The 17151-nt window shown below is 35.0% G+C and overlaps 1 protein-coding gene across 3 annotated transcripts in view; it reads left to right on the top strand.

Annotated features, from left to right (window-relative positions):
• Window positions 1-17151, top strand: part of LOC138706763 (uncharacterized) — a 73429-nt gene that overhangs the window by 22654 nt on the left and 33624 nt on the right. The gene's annotated exons all lie outside the window — the stretch shown is intronic.

Below are 17151 nucleotides of genomic sequence, written 5' to 3'. Positions count from 1 at the left end.
GAATTTGCTCCGTAGTGCATAACAGTAATCTTCCCCAAATTGTCCATGCTCAAGCTGTGTGTTTCGTCAGTCATTATAATTTATGTTCAATATCTTTATCAATAAAAACAAAATGCATTAAGTCACAGACAGTATGCATTAACAATATATTGTAGAAGAAGGCATCACCTTAAATAATCTAGCTAGAGATAATTCATACAATTTAGCGTGGTTGATGCAGTGTTGGCAAACAAATATTTTCCTCTCATAACTCATCCCCAGTCGTGTAAGCGTAGGGGAGAAGTGGGTACAGTGAGACAGGGAGAACAGTGAGACATATTTTATTAGATGGTAAATTTTGATGTTGAGATGTTGGTAACAGTGGAGTTGTATGCTGCATGAGTAAAGTAACAGTATTTTCATACTTGATTTGATTCTAGTTATAAAGGTGAGTGATGAAAAAATTCGTATTTTTTTACTCTAGAAGTAAAATTTTGGCTTGTGTTTAATGAAGGTTATATTGGATATACAAATGAGATATAAATATGAATGTTTTGTTACCTAATACTATGGTATTTGAGGTTATGTTTGGCAAAGTTTCATCTTTCTTGTTTTGATTTTGAAGTGATGGTGCCATTTTTAAATGAACTATGCGTAAAGGGAACAGTGAGACATGCCATTGAAGGGTACACTGAGACGTCTCACTGTTCCCATGTACCAATGATTCGCAAAAACAAACTGTAATTATATTACATTTACCAGTAACTAACATTAAAAATGAACATACTAATAACCAATTTAGGAACTGTAGCTTAAAATAATGGATACATTACGTTTTAATGGTTTCATAAATAAAAAATTATTCACAAAATTTAAGAAAATGTTAAAAAGCAATAAAGAATTACATTAAATTCTTATAATTAGGCTATAAGCTTTGTTGTCACCAAAAATTCTTTTCATTTTTTCGCAAAAGTTTGAAATCTCATGGAAAATTCACTTTTCCAAATGTTCCAGATGTTTCAATGATTTCGAAGTCAGACATCAAAATGAATCTAAATAAGCGTGCAAAGCAAGGTCAGATAAAGAGACAGCAAGCTTTCCTTTCTTTTGAAATAAATGTAAATCATTTCCATGTCCGTTAATAGACACTGTGGTGTCTCACTGTACTCTCCTGAATGGGAACAGTGAGACATTTGCATTTTTTTTTTTGACAAACATGTATTGTATATTATGTCCTTTATCTATTAACATTTTTGTTTATGTATTATTGTACTCCATGTTTTAATGTCTATTTCTATTGCACTTGATTTTAAAAATACTTGAATTATCACTTGCATACATATGTCTTAATATTTTGTGTCTCACTGTACCCACTACTCCCCTACTCTTCGATGACTTTTCTCCAGGCCAACGTTCCCAGACCCCCTGGGGGTCGTATAAAGAGCTGAGGGGTCGCGAGATGATTTAGAAAAAAGACAAAAAACGCCTTATTAACATATTTATGTTGTACTGAGAAACAAAATTTAACATAAATATAAAATAAAAAAGTTATAGCTAAACTACAAAATAATTAAAATAATGCTATAAATGTGTTTGTTTTTGAGAAAGTACCTTCTCAAATCTTCGCTCTGTATTCAATATGCACACAATTGTATCATTTACAATTTCAAGGAGATTTCTCGCTTTTGTTTTGATGGAAATCATAGACTGGAAACTTATTTTGCATAAATACGAATTTTCAAATGCTTTCGAAACGATTTATAAAACGAGGTCTACACCACGACCATGGCTTTAAGCCGCGTTTGGATTTGTAAAACGAGATCTTTTTCATTTTTCTGAGCCACGGCTCGAAACCATGGTCTGAAACAGAGACCACGGCTGGGGTTGGTTTAAAACCACGGTTTCATGTATACAAGATGGAGGTAGTAGATCAGCTGGATGATTATCAAAGGGAAATTTGTGCCTACCAGTATTAAATCTCCGGATTAGAGTGATCAGAGACAGGGATAATCCTTTGTAACTATGTAACGACGATAATTTCAGGCTAATATTTCGATTTTCGAAGAAATCAACGCAAAATTGAGCAAGAATGCTAAATAATAATCTGCAACGAAATGCAAGAGGCGACAGGTTGACAACTTTTTTTACATCTCCTTGTTGCTTTTAGGGAAGTAAGATATATATTTTATATTAGATATACCTTTATGCCTATAGGACGATATATCTTAATTCTTAGTCTTTACAGTAGCTTTGCACATTTTATTTAATACTCGAAAATGTTGTGGGCCTACAAGAATATGAAGGAAACGTGATTTTGTCTTCTTATTTTAAGTTTTGTGCTACTGGGGCTTTCCACGTAGTACTAGCCTATTATATGTAAAAACAGAGCCATACTACATTTTAGTTTCAATTGAAATTTTAATCCAGTTAATATTTAGGTTATTAATTCCTTAGAACCGGGTTTTCAGGTTGTTAATGTTGGTAGTAGTTATGAACAAACGATAAATTACAACATAAACGCTCGACTTGTGGTAATTATTTGGGTAATATCATTCTGGTAGCCTACCTAAAATCCGTTCGCTATTGAATACTAGGTAGGCCCTAATGCTAGTATTTTAAACTCACGTATATTCCTAAATATAACAATACCTTAGCTGAGAACAAAAGAACGTGACTTACTGCAATTCAATAAAAATATTGATCCCGATGTTCATTTCTTTCTAATATCGACTGTTTACAGGAATAAAAATCGATTCTTAGCTGCGTTGCCATATATAAAACCCACGAACCTCGGTTTCTTCTCAAGCCGCGTCTCGACTTAGTTTTAGAAATCGCACAAGGATTCAGACCTCAATCGCGGCTTAAAAGCCGAGGTTTGGAACCACGATTTCGTCCGTGTTTTAGAAATCTACTCTGAGAGTTTCTTTTGAAAGCTCGAGATATTCTTACATTCTTTTGATCTAAAACTAATCTAGGCAGTGAAAAAATTATACTTTTAACCTTCCATCATAAGCACACATTTTAATAATCCTTAATTTTTTTTTTAATTTCAGTCAGTTGAATGCAGCTGTTAGACATTGATTCAGATCTGTCATTACCATGATTGTTTCTTCCGGAAAATATTAAAAAAGCTGTTGTTTAAAATTGTGCAAAGTAAATTGTATGTCCACAAAAACGAATTAAGAATTTGTCGTGTCATACGATGCCGTATGTAGCTAAATTTTCCGTGAGTTCTTTAATGCACTGGAATGTATAAATATTCTTCTTGTCCAGTAATGTCTACCAGAAAACAAGTTTCCTTACAAATCCGTCGATTTCATCTCTGGCTGTTATGTTAACATCTTGGCTTCGCAAACTACTATTTCAAGTGTTCTAAGTGTTTGAAAAAATATATCAGAAAGGAAAGTCAGTCTAAGAAGCCAGAAAGAATTGAAATAGTATATTATGATACAAGGTCGGAAGTGCTGTTACAAAATCGAGGAAAGTTTGAAAAACGAACAGCGCGAATTTGTCAATTTCCGACATTTTGTAATGCACTTCACAAACGTGTATTGTACAACATTTTTTACATGTTCACATTTTTAAAATTGCAAATACAACTTAGGCCTATTTTGCATTGAAAGTTTAGAGCAATATTATTACAAAGTCTTCGCACTGTAATGGTAACTAATTAACAAGTGCACTGTAATGGGTCTATTTCAGTATAGTTTTATGTTATGAAGAATGGTTTCCCTAGCAACAAGTTTCTGTGTGAGAATTCTAACTTTCAAGGCCTAACAACAATAGCTGTAAATATAGCAAAAAAACACAATAGTGTAAAAAAATAGGTTTGCATGTTGCAGGTATCGACACTTTAGAAGTTGAGTGGTATCTCCTGGTTTTGAGTAGAATTGTCGTTGTTCACGATCTTACAAACATTTGTATTTTTCGAATGGGGTTAATTACTGGCATGGCAATGGGGGGTCGCAAACAAATGTCTCACCCATAGTGGGTCGCACCTTCAAAAAATTTGTGAACCACTGCTCTCAACTTGAAGCACTCATGGCCGGTTTCACCAATCAAGTGAACATTAAAATATTGATCAATTCATTAAAATGTGAGCTGCTCACCAAACAGATTTAATGAACCGTAAGTAATGCTTCATTATGGATAAATGTGTTCAATAATTTTTTCATAACTACATCACAACATTTTTATGAAACCACAATTATCATCATCATCATCATCATCATCATCATAATTATAGCTATTGCAATTATTACTTTGCTGATCCCAGTGGTCACCTCATTTGAAGGAGGGTGATAATACAATAACTGCAAATTAGGTATAAATAGTATTCTTGAAACCTATTATCATATCTAGAATGAAAAAAATAAGACTTACGAATTTATTGTATTGTAATGTATAGCTGCAGAGCTGAAAGAAATTGGAAACTTTATATCTAATATGCTTTGTTAAATAACTATTTTCAAAATAGACTTTCAATGTGTGCGTAAATTTAATTCTAATAAATGGAAGTTAATACACCATTTAAGGTTTGCTAAGTTTGAATGTACATTGTGTAGCCTATTAATTTACTAATATTTCTTAGGTGTGTGTGTGTATATATATATATATATATATATATATATATATATATATATATATATTATAATAATAATCACTTTCATGTGTTAAAATAAAACTAACTTGTACTGTATATTACCTATTGACTAGTTTCAGCTTTGTCTCAGCCGTTCTGATGATATTCTAACCTATGATCAGTTTCTTCTAAAATTTTGAGTTCCAAGATCTTCGTGACGCGGTACTTTCGTGAAATTTTGTGTTGTTCAAATGTTCAAAATGATCGTTTCTTAAATGGTTAACATTATCTCCATCTGGCTCTTGATTTTCGTGCAGTTCCAGATGTAACAATTCTGCGTCGAAACGGACCGCCATTTTGTATTGCAACTAGTGAACCATTAACAATTTAAAGACGGAATTTCTATCACTAAACGAATGGTAGCTTTATTTTATTTATTTATTTTATGTATTTATTTAATCTGACAGAATTAAGGCCATAAGGCCTTCTCTTCCATCCTACCAGATAGCACATATAAATACAAAAAAGAAATACAGACGCTGATGAAAATAATACTGGTTCGTTAGGGCTAAGCATGCCTGGTTATAAAAATAATTTAATGAACCACTAAATAAATTAATGAATCATGAAAAACATAGTGAAGCTTGGTGAAACCGGCTATTAGGGTAGTGAAGAAAACAAAATGTGTCTGGATCCTGACAGTTTTATGTTCATTGTAGTAAAACCAGTAAAAAAAGTAAAAATAGCCCCTTCACATGCCATGAAGGCACTTGAGAGTATGGAAGTAGAGCCTTGACCGCGGCACTAGAATGAAGTGGTGTGATCATTTACCCCCGGGAAAGACCCGGTACTCAATTTGATAGACTGAATGAACCTCGGGGGCCGTTCTGGAAGTTTGGCAACGCGAAAACCCCGTCATCATCCGGAATCGAACCCCGGACCTTCCAGTCCGTAGCCAGTTACTCTACGAAATGAGCTACCAGTACTACTGGTTATTTGATAAATTTAGAAGTTTTGAGACAGCTGCTTATCATTTAAAACATATTAATTTGATATTATCGCCGCGCTCTCATGGTTAACATTCGGCAGGTCTTTGAAGTTTAATTGCATTATTGTTTTCAATTTCTTATGTCGCCGCTCCAATCACTCGCCTCAATTTCAATATTGCAACCAATAAGCTGCTTCCATTATTAAATGACACCTACTTGTCTAATCCACGTGGACTAAAACCGAGGTTACAATGTCTTGTGCTGAGGACGAACATTAAGGTATGTGATTAAAAATTATTATTAAAGAGTTATTATTAAGAGTTAAGAATGTCAACGTACTCGTATATGAAATAATAATTATAATTATAATAATAGCCATTTAACAATATAACAAACTAGTGTTTATTCTTATTGAGGAAGTTGACGTGGCAACGTGACGCTTAGAGTGAAACCTACAGAGCAACAATCGGTCGGAAAAATTATGTTTTGAAAGCACACCGCATGTTATTGTAACTGTAACTTGGAAGCGAGGTAACTTTACATGAAAATGTGGACCCCACGTGCTGTATTCGGATATCACCTCGTCTCACACGGATCTCACTACACAAATAATTCAGCATGATGGATTATGAAGAGTGAGTGAGTGCTATTGCCAATCTCTGTCTTGTAATTTACTCTTCGGAACTGCTTCCGGGCTTAATTATTACCGGGTCGTATTGTGGGTCCATCTACTGCAGAAGTGACGCTTAATTGCAGTTAAAATTGAATGAGAGGATTTTGAACACGTCAAACCTTATCCTTAGAAAGGAATATTTTTATAGAGCAAAATATTTTTGTGTCTATTTTGTGAGTTATACTGTAACTTCATCGAAAACATTTTAAAATGACATCCTTGTAGTTTTATTACTATCATCTGAAAGAGCATACTTTTTAATGTAACACTTCACTTGTTTTATACAGAAGCACTATGGTTATGGTTGCTATGGTAACAGTTTTAGTGTTGATGTATTTTGTTAGTCCCTGCATTATGGAAGCACTTTTACAGAAGAAATCAACATGAAACAAGACGTCTTTAATAAAAAATGATCTTTTTATGTCTGACGTCCGTGTTCTCTGAATTTTGCTTTTGTTCTTCTCACAGTTGACTGAGAAACAGGTGGCCGATTTGGATGAGCAGGCCTATCTTAAAAAGTGTGCACGCCTCTTGTTCTGCACGTCTTCTGTCGCCAATCCTATCTTCGTCAGATATCAATTATCTCATTTTCTCTTGCTTCATGTTGATTTCATCAATAAAATTACTCTCATAACACAGAAACCGCCAAAATGTATCAACAGTACAATTGTTACCATAGCAATCATAACCATAGTGCTTCTGTATAAAACAAATGAAGTACTGCATACAAATAAAATAATATGCTCTTTCATACGATAGTAAAGAAACTATAGGGTTCCATTTAAAAATTAACTCGCACAACAATAATCGCAAAAATATTTTGTTTCCATAAAAATATTCCTTTAAAAAAATGTTTGCAATTGTGCGTTATTTTGTAAACACCGTGTATGTATTAGCGTGCCCAGAGACCCCTGCCAGTACGACAGCTTCACTTCTAAGCCACGCTAGTGATTTCATCGTCCTTTAAGGGGGAACGAATGCAATTTTGGCTGTTTTCAATGAAAAAAATCGCATTTTTGTAGAAAGTGAATCGGCAATCTCTTATTTATATGTTGAGCAAGTTTCAGTGCTCTACAGCGCTCGGAAGCGTAAAAATTACTTTTTATTTAAATGGCTGCACTCTGAATTTGAATTCCGTGCAAATTTGTAAGTTGTTTTTTCATACCTTTTTTGAGCACATTTCATCATGCCAAAGTGTAAAGGCCCTCATATTTTTACAGCATGTTCTATGTACCGTGGTTAAGAAAACACACAAGCATAAATTTAATACTTTGAAAAATAACAAATAAAACATATTTGGTGGACGGTAAATATTTAGATTTTGTTGTAACCTATATATTAAAAGAAATCTCTCCATTTATAAAATTAAACTTAAAATTCTGAATACTTAGTTCTTTTCTAACCATATCAGAGATGATATAAATATTAATCATGTATGAAACTTATATTTTGTAAGAGATAGAGTTTGAAAATATGCATTCCTTTAAATTTTAATAACTCACACACCATTCATCTGATCATAATGGAGCTTATGCACAAGAATACTTATATGATGTGTAAAGGGAATCTAGTGTAGAAAATATGAAATCTGTACCTTAATAATTGTAGAAAATAAAAATTTCACCCATCACCCCCCACCCTTATGAGAGGGCGATTATTATTACTGCGGTCGCTCGGTGTTGTCCGGCTGAATAGCCGGTATCGAGGCTCGAGTTCAGGTCCTTTGCAGTACGAAGCCAACGTCAGCCATGCTCTGTGGTAAGACGCACGCGCTGGTCGTCAGTCAGTGTTGAAACGCGCCCGGAGGTGCGGCAACCCGGTGAATGCCATCAGCTGAGTTATTGTCCATTCTTCAGCTGTTCCAAGGCCTCCTGGAATCCGGCCTTCGCGTGTTCGATTTGCAGCGGCTTCTGTCTGATTACCTCAGAGATAAGGCCGGTTGGCTCTGCCTGTCCTACAGAAGGCATTAACGGCAGAATTGCTAATGCTTTCTCATTTTCAGTTACGAAAAATATAAATAGGCCTATAGGTAGGTTATGGTCTTGAGTTCGGATCCCGCATGCAGCATAAAGGGCATGTAACTCTCCTGCGGCATCGAAATACGAATAGTAATGAGAGTTGTCTCGTCACTCCAAGTATGAAGTGATATTTCAAGAACTTGACAGAAGCTAGCTACGCTTTTCCAGTGCACTGAGGCTTCGGCTGTTGGACGGATTTTGTTCATATTCGGTATTTTCAAGTTAATGTAACCTCAGGTGAAATGCAATAATTCAATCTTGATTTTAAAATAATAACCTACAGCGATTTATTCAGACCCAACGGTACTTCCCTTGCATAACATAATTATTGCTCTTATTATGTGCAGGATTACGCAGTCAGTCCAGAACTGCTTAAAATATTGATATCAACTTATTGTATTGATAGCCATTACGCATTTACTTATCTTTACTTTTTATAAAGAGTGGACCATAAGTCACCATTAGGTAAAGGTGTGATGGTAATATAGGCAGGGCTAAGGGCCCCTGGGGCTTATCAGGCTACTCGTCCGAAAATGACATTTGGCTTTATCAGGGGCTGAGACAGGATGGCTTACCTGTCAGCGTCAGATTCTAGAGTGTCATCCGGACCACCTGTCTGTCTTGGACAATCATCTTAATGAAAAAGTCAGGTAATGTAGGGCCATTCCTCGGCCTCGTCTCGCTTAGTACCATCTCGCTATCGCCAATGTCATCGAAGCTAAATAACCGAGTACCGTCGCTCGGGATGACTTTGTGCCATGAGGGTGACTTTGTGCCATTCGTGAAAAACGTATGGAAGTATTCTTTAAGACCGTGACAAGGTTTTAAAGTCTACTTCCTTACGTTTAGTAGTCTTTAAAACCTTCTGACGGTTTCAAAGTCTACTTCCTTACGTTTTTTTATGAAATGCGCGAATGGCACAAAGTCACCCTCATGGCACAAAGTCACCCCGCGCGACGGTAGTTGATATAGCTTCGTTAAATATTCAACTAAAAAAATTGAAACTAAAAACTGCTCAAAATGAACGTTTTATGGTTCGATAATTAAAAACAGAGCATCTTCAAGCCAGTGGCGGCCGGTAAGGCTTTCTGGTGATGGTGCCAAAAATGAAAAAAGGTTTTACGCAAATTACGCTAGTGAAAATGATAATCGCAACTCACGTTTACATTATGTTAAATAAAACACATTAATTAAACCAGGTGTACAGTTAATAATGCATCTAGTAACAGTTACAATAAAATTTTCCGAAACTAATAACGAAATTTACAGATACAGATAATGCAAAACTTTCACAGTATTGTTAGTCAAATATATAAATAACTAATAAAATTGCTGGCAAAAACACACGAGATAAACAGTGATATAGATAAACGAACACGTTTGCACTTTATTTAACAGGCTGATGAATCCAAGGCAGCGGCCTGAATAACACATGTTCATGTCCTGCATAGATCTCATGTATCGTTAACAAAAGCATTAATACTATAGCAACAGTGTAGTGATATTTAGTTGCCGCAAAATAATACAAATATTACACAACATTAACAAACAGTGTTACATAATATGAAAAAAATATTTATCTTTCTAAAAAGAACCATGACTATCTCTGCATTCAATATAGTTAAACGGATAATACTTTACACATTCAAATCCAAGTTATGTGCATTAGTTTTGAATTGGCAACATTACATTAACATTTGGCGCGGAACTTTAACTTGTGTTTTCGTGCAAGCCTGGGGTTGATGGTTCCCTTCGTAACGTCTCCAACAACTCTGCCATCTAGCGAAATTTCTGCATTACTGTGCTCTAGCGGGCGGAATATTTACTACTGAGTCAAATTGAATTCAGCTCAAAGTCTCCCATAAGAAACGCATATAAACTAGAAGCAGTAGCCTTTTGTACAGTGTTATATGGACGTAGGTAGTGCCTCAGCGAAGTGGCTCCAACGTTCGGAAAAACGCTGCAAGAGTGCGTCCCGATCTGTGCGCGCGCTCGTTCAGATGAAATACGAATAAAATGTGTAGAAATGAACTATTACAACTGCTTTTTAGTATATTATTTTTTGTTTCTTTCATTGGTGGTGCCATGGCACACTGGCACTACCCCAAGAGCCGCCCCTGCTTCAAGCACACAGAAGGAGATCTAACTTATTACTTTACTTCCATGAAATGAATTCATTATGTCGCGTATAAATTACATGTCATTTACGTAAAATATGTATAATGAAATTTATGTGGCCAACCCTGCTAATAACAAACGTGGACGATATGTTGTACGGCGTAACAGACACGGGTAGTTATCAGTGAAATAATTGAAGGGTTAAAAAAAACATAGTACAATAACATAAATTTTCAATAGAAACAAAAAACTATCCGGCACGGGTGTTCTTGACACTTCAAGTATGAAATTCATCATGGAATTTCTTAAGGTGTTGTAGAAACTTGGGAAAACTTAAGTACATTTATAACTTAAAATTCCTCATAGAAATACATGTGTGAATGCAGGTAACTGTGGACAATGGTTGTTTAAAAAGATACTCTGTTGTGGCTGAAGAGTGCCTTTCCTTTAATCTACTTTTTCTTATTACATCCTGTTTCTTCTGCTTTTATTGCTTCCGTTTCTTCCATGGGGTTACTTCTGCACCTGAAGATGACTCCATAACTAATGCAACAATTCGTACCAAATTATTTTTCTCTGAGGAGGCTTTTGCCGCCTACGAAAGAAGGAGTAATCCAATCTACTGCAGTTCAAACGTTTCAAGGTGATATTTATTTATTTATTTATTTATTTATTTATTTATTTATTTATTATTTTGCTAATAATTGTAACATAAAATATAATATATACAGAAAAACTTTAGCTCGCCCCTGAAAGAGTAGAACTCGTGCTCAGGGGCTGATTCCTGAATTGAAATTAATAAGTATACAATACAATTTGTCTTATGTCTACTATGCAATTATAGTATATAAATTTAAATTTACAATTTTTCAATTTTTATAAAATCCATATATAACTTTTTAAATTTAATACTAGAACTATTAGAATCGACAAGATTAGGATATTTAAATATAAATTTGTTATATATTCTTGGGCCTAAATTACTACTATGATTAAATACTATAACAGTGTTCCATTTTGGCTCAAACAATCTTAAAGAATTCATGCCTTTTTTTTTTTTTTCATAACTATGACAATACAATTCAAAATTATTTCGATTTTTATTTTATTTTATTAATACAATATAATAAATTTGTCTTATGTTAAGTACATTAAAGTCTAAAACCAAATTTTGAGATGGAAAATCAATAGGTTTATGAAGACATATTTTAATTATTTTCTTCTGTAATAAATAAAGTGGATTAAAATTGGATTTAAATGAGCTACCCCATCCTATAATTCCATACATAATTACCGATTGAAATAAAGTTAAATATATTGTGCGTAATAAACTTATTGACAAGTAATTCCTCAATAAAACAAAATAATACATTATTTTACGTAATTTATTACAAAGGTAATTAATGTGTTGGTTCCATTTTAAATGATTATCGAAAATTATGCCTAAATACGTCTTAACTTCAGAGGACTCTTTAATAATCGGACATTTACACTGTATAAGACAACAATCAGAATTATGTAATTTAATAATTAATAAAGATGTAGGAGGTTTGTTACATTTTTCAGATAATGAGAATGGAATAATTATGGTTTTATTTTCGTTGATAGAAAGATAATTTATGCCAAACCAATTTTTATATTAATTTAAGTCCATTATTTGAATTACTATATGCATCATACCAGGTTTTTCCACCAAAAAGTAAAACTGTGTCATCTGCATAAGAATAGTGAACACCAATATTAATGGGGTATTTGTAAATACTACCATCGTCCTGGCTGGATAATGACTGTTTTCACAAAAAAAGTCTTCGGACTATGGTCCACTCCTATAACACAGACCTATGAAGTTTTTCTCCCAGCAACCAATTCAGTAGATGCCGCTACAATGCACCCATCATATGCCTAATATCTTAATTTGCATTTTTTGGACTATGGTTCTTTTATTTTTAAACTCTTCATCTGGACAGTATTAAACGTAAGCCAAGTAATATTCCAACAAATGCGCAACATCACGACATGAGCACTTCTTCAAAGTTGCGAACTGTGAGAGCGTGGATCTCATTAGCTAGGCGTAAAGTAAGAGAGTTGCGGCATGCTCTGCCAGAGTCCCCTTGTGACGGGGCCGCCATTTCCTTCACTTCATAACGACACCTTCCTCTGCGTGTGGTGATGTAGGCTACAGAGACAAATTACGAAATTTTGACGATTTCGAAATTCTCAACTCATTAAAAGAGATAGTTAGGCTGTAATACGCTGTCTTTCTGTGTAGCCCGTTCCCTCCTGGGCAGTTTCAGTCGTATTCAATTCAGTACCGGTATTTAAATGATTATAAACAAAGTACGATATTTAAACATATTTAAATTTGAAAGGAGCTATATATTTGTGTATGTGTATGTATGTTCGTGAGGAAATTAAACACAGAATAAATATGGGAAATGCCTGTTATTATTCGCTTAAGAAGCTTTTATCATCCAGTCTGCTGTCAAAAAAATCTGAAAGTTAGAATTTATAAAACAGTTATATTACCGGTTGTTCTTTGTGGTTGTGAAACTTTGACTCTCACTTTGAGAGAGGAACATAGGTTAAGGGTGTTTGAGAATGAGGTGCTTAGGAAAATATTTGGGCCTAAGAGGGATGAAGTGACAGGAAAATGGAGAAAGTTACACAACACAGAACTGCACGCATTGTATTCTTCACCTAACATAATTAGGAACTTAAAATCCAGACGTTTGAGATGGACAGGGCATGTAGCACGTATGGGCGAATCCAGAAATGCATATAGAGTGTTAGTTGGGAGGCCGGAGGGAAAAAAGACCTTTAGGGAGGCCGAGACGTAGATGGGAAGATAATATTAAAATGGATTTGAGGGAGGTGGGATATGATGATAGAGACTGGATTAATCTTGCTCAGGATAGGGACCAATGGCGGGCTTATGTGAGGGCGGCAATGAACTTCCGAATTCCTTAAAACCAGTAAGTAAGTATGTGTGTATGTATGTATGATTTTTAATTATATTCAGTTTATAAAAGACAAATTTAGGTATGATGTTGAAATAGGCTACAGGGTGATCCGTTTGGGTATGGATAAAATAAAACACCGTAAAGAATTTACTACTGAACTTTATTTGTTGAAACTTTGTGCATACAACACTGAAAGATGGGAGATTCCTCAGATCTCAACATCACTCCCATTGCGTGTTTGATTATTCCGTCGGTCCGGGATTTTTTGCCACTACTGTACATATAATATCAGCATTTCATGCTTTCATAGACATTGATTTCTTGACGTTTTAAGTCTCTCTCTTGGATGAATGTATTTTGTACTTGATGTGTACGTTTAGTATAATTTGTGCCTAACCACTTGTACTTCTCAATATGCATGTTGTCACAGCTGGATTGAAAGGGGAAACTGTATACTCAAGTAGCTGGTCAAATGGGCGGGGCGAATTCGTAAGGAGGGAAACATTTTGAGAAAAGGTAAAATCGATCTGAAAATAAATTTTCGATATTTTCGGACTTTGCAGATGACTATTTTAGCATATGTTAAGGGAGGTGAGGGGTGAAATTTTTGCTTTCTACCATTTTTAAGGTAGAGACTACATATGTTGTACTTCATCTCCTTTTAGTAACTATTCTTGCATATAATTTTAGTAGAGCCATCGATGTAGCTCAGTCGGCAGACTCGCTGGGCTGCTGATCAGGAGCTGTGTTCGGGTTTGGGTTGGTTCCCCCTTTGGTCTTTGGTTTCTTCCGAGGTTTTCCACAGCCGTGGGACTGAAGCCGGATGGTCTATGGCGAGCCTATGGCGAGTCCTTGGCATCAACCCCTTTGATTTGATTACCCCCCCTCTGATTTGATTACCTGGTTGGGTTTTTGCGAGGTTTTCTCCAACCAAAAGGCAAATGCCGGGTAATATTTTGGCGAATCCTCGGACCTCACCTCATCTCACTACATCTAGCCAAAATATTGTAAAAAATTGTAGAAAATTACTAAATTGTAAAACTATAAAATTTGTAAAAATTGTAATTATAATATTGTAAAATTTTGACTTGTTCCACATCTTAAAGCTTCATTGCTCATGTAAGATCTATGGAATAAAATAAATGAATGAATGAATTAAGATCAGATGAATTTTGTTGTTTAGTCAACTCTCCGAAGAGGTTCAGACCTGTCTTCGGACATTAGACTAAACAACAAACAACAGATGAATTGGTTTTTGAGTTTTTCAATTTTTAAAACTGCATATTTTCAAAATCTATCTCCTCTTACAAAATTTAAATTTCATGTAGGCTATTACAACATGTCTGATATACGATTAGAAAATAAATAAGTATTCAGAATTTTAAATTTACATTCATATATGGAAATAAAATTTTGTAAAAATATATGCAACTTAAAAGTTTCAAAATTTAATGTCAACTAAATAATGTTTTTTTATTTTTAATTTTGAAAGTATTTAGTTAATCAAAAAATGCTATGTGTTTTGTTAACCACACCAAGCCTATATTTATCTATTTATTTATTGGTATTTTATTTTTCTAATACTTGTAACATAAAATATAGCATACACGGATAAAACTTTAGCTCACTCCTGAAAGAGTAGAACTCGTGCTTAGGGTCGAATTCCTGATTTTAAACAATACAATTTGTTTTATGTCTACTACACAATAAGTATCCTGTATATAAATTTAAATTGGTCATTATTTATAAAATTCTTACATAACTTTTTAAATTTAATACTAGAACTAATTGAATTGACAAGATTAGGATATTTAAATATAAATTTGTTATATATTCTTGGGCCTAAATGACTGCTATGATTAAATACTGTAGCAGTGTTGCATTTTGGTTCCAATAATCTTAAAGAACTGATACCTTTTGTTTCATAACTATGAGAATACAATTCAAAGTTATTTCGATTTCTATGTATGCATTTTATAGAACATGCAGTAAAAATGTAAAAAATTGTAAGACCTTTAAACTTTGAACATGAAAATGTGCTGAAAAAAAGTGTGAGAAAACGGCTTCTAAAGTCTGCATGGAAATCAAATCTAAAAGTGTAGATAACGTAATTTTTTATGCTTCCGAGCTCTGCAGAAACTTGCTTAACATATAGGCCTAAATAAGAGATCGCTGATACATTTTTCACAAAAATAAAATTAAAAAGCGCAATTTTTGGCAGAAAATGACCAAAATTTCACCTGTCCTCCCCTTAAATTGTTGTTACACACGACCTTGTTTTACGGTTTGACAGCTAAATGTCCAAAATTTGCATAAGTAAGATGGTGGAGAGTGCAACATTTTTTCGGGCCCATAGATGTAGCAGCGTCGTACATTACGTTCGGTTCAAGTTCGATATTCGCCGATGTTCGCTCTGCAGAAGGAGGTCTGTCGTGTTTGTTCCAACTTATTCGCTGTCCTCCTCTCCCACCCCTTCATGTTTTAACAGCTTAAGGATTTTAGCACAGATCTTGCGATTAGTTTTTCATATGAAATAGGACGAAGTTTGTAATGCTTTGGTGTCTCTCTCATGTTCGAACATTGCAGGACACTATAGTACAGGCCTGCACAAGATTTGCGCTCTCCGAGTTGGCTCACAGCTTATGAGCGGAATGCAGATATTAGCTGCGCTCTGTATAAGGGTGGACTGGAAGAAAGGGTGATCTCGTACAAAATATACACAAAAGGAAGTACTATTACGAGTGTTTATGAAATGAATTCCCGTTCAGTGTTTGCAAAACTATCTTGGACTATTATTAATTAATAAATAAATATTTATTTTACAGAAGTAATAGAAATTCTATAGCTACTTAAATGTACAATATCATTTTGTTATATTTTTATTTATCAGTACATGAAAACGAGGTTTTATGCTGTTGGCAGCTGAAAGGAACAGTAGCCTACTGATCGTAATGAAACATCAGTTCGATGTCTGCCTTTATTAAAGTTGATTATAGAAAACAGTTGCTCACAAATAAATATGTTGAGCCAAACATAGCAATCATTTTCACAGCCAGCCTGTGTAGTCGTGGATATTATTGCTAAGGTTTAGTCTTGTAAAACTCAACCAGGCTAGTAGTATTATTCAAACGGTCTTTAGCCCTTAGGTCACGTTGAAGATCAATAAGTTCGAGCTGTAAATCGTTAAATGTTAAATGTTATGTTCCGTCTTTTAGATTCCTCCATACTGTACTGTAGCAGTAGGTAAGCAACGTGAAACAGTTACTGAGAATAGGCCTACACACTGCACTCCACTAGATAACTGAGTGGTCGTTTCCGCTCTCCTCTACCTATATCAAGTCTATGTCATTCTGACGTATCTTCCTCTCCGTTTCGGCGAGCGGTAAACACGGCTCTCCCGCTCCGAAGGAGCGCGCGCGCTCTTTGAGCGCTGTTTGTGCAGGTATGCTATAGTAGTTAGTATACGTAAATATAGGGCTAGATGGCCTTACAAAGCCGGACAGTTGGCATTTGTTCCCAACCCATTTTCGGGCGGGTCGGCAACACTTATAGCTAGCAAATCCAGTTCCTTTCCTTCCGCGAGCCGGGCTGTCGGGATGACGAGCCTTGTTTACATCGCGGCGTTGCAGAAGTGGGTGAGCTGCTGCGTGCACACGACCTCGCGTGATCGCTTCATATTGAACGGGGAAGCAGCCGCCCTTGTCTCCTGTGGGCCCTTGGTTCCGTTCTGAGCACTTACCGGAGCGGTTCCTTGCGACGCACAGTAACTCTTTCTTCCATTCTTCGTGACTCTTTCTTTGTCCATTTATTTGTTTTGTTATTTCCTTCTTTC

Source organism: Periplaneta americana, chromosome 9 (assembly GCF_040183065.1).
Source record: "Periplaneta americana isolate PAMFEO1 chromosome 9, P.americana_PAMFEO1_priV1, whole genome shotgun sequence".
NCBI lineage: Eukaryota > Metazoa > Arthropoda > Insecta > Blattodea > Blattidae > Periplaneta > Periplaneta americana.
This window is presented reverse-complemented; position numbering and strand designations above follow the sequence as displayed.